Genomic DNA, 4,918 nt, shown 5'->3' on the forward strand with positions numbered 1-4,918 from the left:
ATTTAGTATTAATCTTCTGGATTTCTATCTGTAGATTTAGAATCATTTCTAATTTTTCATTTATTTTGTCATTTTGTTCTTGTATTTACTTCCAAAATTCCTCCAGGGTTTATCTGTGTTTTCTTTGGTCTGTCTCTATCCTTTCAAGACACCTAAATATAATTCTTTTGAGTTCCTTATCAGAGAGTTCCAGTGCTGCTTCTTCCTTGGGGATGTGTTTTATGTCTGTATCTTGCTCCCTTGTTTCTACTACTTTATCCTGCTTCTTTGTGTGGACTATGATGGTCCGTTGTTTCCGAGGCATCGTGGGGTTGTTGTATTTAGATCTCTGTTGACTGTTTGTGAAGAGCACCAAGGGTGATTCAGGCTCTTCTTGGTGTTTTTTTTTATTGTTGGCCCATTGGTGGAGAATGAGGTAGTGGCTCTCGCTCAGTGAGTGAAGTTGCAGGAGGTGTGGGTGTAGTTGTGTCTTATGGGGACTGTTGTTGTCTCCCATTCAGTTAGACACAAATTACTATTTAATAACCATCAAAAAACTGAAAGCACATGGACAAAAAACACACCATGTAATCACACAGGAACAGTAACGAAAAAAAGATAAAAGGGAAAAAGAAGAAAACCTGCAATATGTTGCATAGGGCACTAAGAGAAAAAAGGTAGAGAAGAAATATAGTTGAGAAAAAAAATGGGAAAAATGCAAAAAGAAAAACAAGAAACTGGGTTAACCATGAGAAAAAAGGAAAAAAAAAAAAAAAAAAAGTTAATTTATAATAAGTAATAAAAAATTCAACCAGCAACAGGGAAAAGAAAAAGAGCTGAAAACTAGGACCTGGGAGGGGACAAATAAGATTAATATAGTAAAACGGACAAAATTATTAATAATAATAGTTGTTTTAATACATACAAATATAAGCAAACTAATCACCAGAAAAAAGAAAACAAGAAAGAAAAAATCAGTGGAGGACAGGGCAGGGCACCCAGGCTCCATCTGAGCACACAGACTGTGATGAAGTTCCTGTGGGCCCAGAAGGTGGGTGGGAGTGGGGGATGGCCAGACCTCCATTCACCAAGTGGGTTTGGGGTATAAGAGTAACAAGAGGAATGTTGCACCTTTTCAGTCTTGCAGGTCCGGAGTGTCCTTGGGATTGCTGGAAAGCGAAACCTCTTGTTAAGTCCCTGGAATCTCGGAGAGCGCTGTCTCTTTAAATATCCAAAATAGTCAAGCCACTTGTAACATTCAAAATGGCGGCACTCTCCGGACCGGCATGAGTCCACAGCTTAGCCTGCTTTTCTCTTCACCTTCTATGTTTATTCCCCAGCCACCAGAGCAGTCCCCGTGTACTCCCTGGCTTGCAGTGCTGATTTTTAGGTTAATTCTTAGGTCCTACCACCACTCAGGAATCTCCAAGCTGTATGTGCCATCAGGATTGCTCAAGATCGTTGCCAGACCGGAGCTCTGTCTGTCTCCTTTTTTGGTATTTTCATGCAAATTCTTCTGCTAGTTGGGGTTTAGTCCACTTCTATATCCTTCCCTTCAAGGCTCAGGGGTCCAGGATTATCATCTGTGTCTGTATTAATTGGTTTCCCTTTTCTTTGTTGAAGAGGGTCTGTGCAGTCTTTCTGCCTAGTCCACCATCTTACCAGGTAGTGGACTTGTTTTAATATTCTTCATCTTCAACTTGGACTTACACATGACCAGTTGTTGGTGTGTTCCATATTCAGCCATGGCCTTGTTCTGATGGATGATACTGAGCTTCTCCATAGTCTCTTTACACGGATGTAATTGTTTACATTCCTGTGCATTCCATCTGGTAAGGTCCATGGGGATAGTTGCTGTATATGAGTGTGAAAAATGGTATTTGCAATGTGTAAGTAAAAAAAATTTGGTTTTGCAAAATTGTATCATGTGATGTCTGGCATCATTTCTATCATCAAGGCCATATTTTCCAACTGCTGATGCTGCTGCTTTGTTTCCAAATTTACATTCCTACTCACTAATTATTATCAATGCATATCGATTGCATGTTTGGTCAATTTCAGACTACATAATTTAGTAAAAATCTTCAATTTGTTCATCTTTGGCTTTAGTTATTGGTATGTAAATTTGTATAACAGTTATATTAACTGCTCTTCCTTCTATGCGTTTTGATATTACCCTATCACTGACAGCATTGCACTTCAGGATAGATCTTGGAAAATGTTCTTTTTGATGATCAATATGATGCCATTCTTCTTTGTCATTGCTAACATAGTAGACCATATGATTTCCTAGTTCAGAGTGGCCATTACCAGTCCATTTCATCTTGCTAATGCCTAGGATAAGGAGCTCTGGTGGTGTAGTACCTAAGGCATTTGACTGCTAACCAGTAGGTTGGCAGTTCAAACCCATCAGCCACTGCACAGAAGGAAGACAAGGCAATCTAGTTCCATACAGATTTACCACCTTGGAAACCTAAAGGGGGTGGGGGACCCTATGAGTCGGAATCGAGTTGATAGCAGTGGGTTTGGTTTGGTTTGGTTAATGCCTAGGATATAAATCTTTTATGTGTTCCCTTTCATATTTTACAACTTCTAATTTTCCCAAATTCATATTTAGTACATTCCATGTTCCAGTTATAAATGGATGTTTGAAGCTATTTCTTCTCATTTTGAGGTGTGTCACATCAGCAAATGAAGGTCCTGGAAGCTTTACTCCATTAATGTCATTAATGTTCACTCTACTTTGAGGAAGCAACTCTCACCATTTGTTTGCCAGTTTTCATACTGTGATGGCTTGCATGTTGCTGTCATGCTGGAAGCTATGCCACTGATATTTCAAATATCAGCAGGGTCACCCGTGGTGGATAGGTTTCAGTGGGGTTTGCAGACTAAGACAGATTAGGAAGAAGAACATGGCATTCAACTTCTGAAAAATTGGCTACTGTAAGCCTTATAAATAGCAATGGAACATTGTCTGATGAGCATTGAAGGTGGTGAGCTTGGCACATAGTAAGGTTTTTATTTTCCTGAAGTTCCTTAGTACAGTGTCTAGTATATACACCTGTGATAGGTTGCTAAAGTAGCAACAGTAATAAGCATCTCTTGGAGTCTGTTTGTTTACCTTTGCATCTTTGATTGCTTTGTGATGTGCTTTGGCCATAAATAGAAGTGATGGGAGTGATGTTTTCTGAGTTATGAGCTAGGCTTGTAAGAGGCCTTGCATGCTTTCAACTTGAGTTAGCTTGCTAGATGATGAGAGATCATGTGGAATAAAAACCAGACATGCAAGCTGAGCCATCTGAGACCAGCCAGTCCCCAGCCTGTCTTGCAGCTGTCTACAGGCACATGAGCTAGTCCAGCCAAGATCAACTGAGCCTGAAAAAGATTAGCAAAGCTGCCCGGCTGAGCTCAGCCTAAGTTGCTGACCCATAGAAATGGCTGTTATTTTAAGCCACTGAGTTTTGAGGTGGTTTGTTGTAATAAAGCTAACTGATTAATGAATCTTAGTTAAATGATAGAAGAGCTACTTATTAGAATACTATTATCTGCCAGAAACCTTTTTCAGATATTTATATGTATATTTACTTCTCATGTTTCTAATCCTTTAAACAACTCTTCATGGTCACACAATTAGTATCATTGAACCTAGGTCTCCCTGACTCAGATGTCTGTGCTCTTTCTATGCCATGTGGCCTCTCAAATGGGACTATTTGGAATGGTTTCATAAACTTCAAAAACTGCTATTAAGTATTCTTATAGATGAAATGAGTATGGTTAAATATATCCTTCCAGGCTGTAAGGAAAAAATATGCCTAGATTTCCTAGCCCTGGAGAAACTGGGAGGTGATAAGAGAATGGGGACTACGGCAGCAGTAGCAACTGTGTTATTTTCCTTAAATGGCATAAAGTAGCTCAGAGAAATGTTATATGCAAGGAATGGATTCTCACACTAGAACAGTTGCACAGTTTTATCTTTTTTAGAAGACCAATAGAACGTAAAGGGCCTTTTGGAACTCAGAGAGCTGCGTCTGTCTCTCTTTAAAATCTTTCCTCATCCTTTGGTAGCAAAAGGAGGTGGCTTCTGTTTTTATAACTTCTAAAGCAATTTAGTTGAATGTGCTTTGGAATATTAGCAGTACAGATATAAGGAAAAATGACTGAGGTAGATCTGCATTGTAATTTCAGAATTGCATGTATTTTGCTGAGTCTTAAAAACTTAACATTTGGATTGGTTATTGATTATGTTAAAGACCAGAACAGTCTGTTTTTAGATTCAATAAAATGTTTTTCCACGAGCATATACATAATGGATTCTGTAGTCATTCAAAATAATAGTTCATAAAAGGAGAGGTGGCAAAAAATCCAGACAACTAGTGTTTCCTTTGGTTCAGATGATCTCCTTTAAAATAAATAAAAAAAAAAAAAGTGATTCCAATTATATTAAGGTAGGGTGTCCATTTATCCTTTGAAGTTTCCTCTTTAAAATTTTTTTCATACACATACAGTAAAACCTGCAAAAACCAGAATCTGTGTAAGGCATAAACCTCTCAGAGAATGGAAACATATATTTACCACTAATAAAACATTAGTGGAATGTCGACTACCAACGACCAAAGACCAGACGAGTTGTGGGATGACATAAAGCACATCATACATGAAGAAAGCAAAAGGTCATTTAAAAATACAAGAAAGAAAGAAAAGATGAAAATGGGTGTCAGAAGAGACCCTGAAACTTGCTCTTCAGTGGAGAGTTAAAAATCTCGCTGCCGTTGAGTTGGATCTGACTCATAGTGACCCCTCCTTGAGTTTCCGAGGCTATATCACTACAAAAGTAGATTGCCCAACCTTCCTTCTGAGGAGTGGCTGGTGGATTTGAACCACCAGCCTTCTGGTTAGTAATCAGATGCCTTAGGCACTACACCACCAGAACTCCCTGAGT

The sequence above is a fragment of the Orycteropus afer genome, unplaced genomic scaffold, assembly GCF_000298275.1.
Source record: "Orycteropus afer afer isolate SDZICR_OR568_19922 unplaced genomic scaffold, OryAfe1.0 scaffold00072, whole genome shotgun sequence".
In the NCBI taxonomy this organism is placed as follows: Eukaryota; Metazoa; Chordata; class Mammalia; order Tubulidentata; family Orycteropodidae; genus Orycteropus; species Orycteropus afer.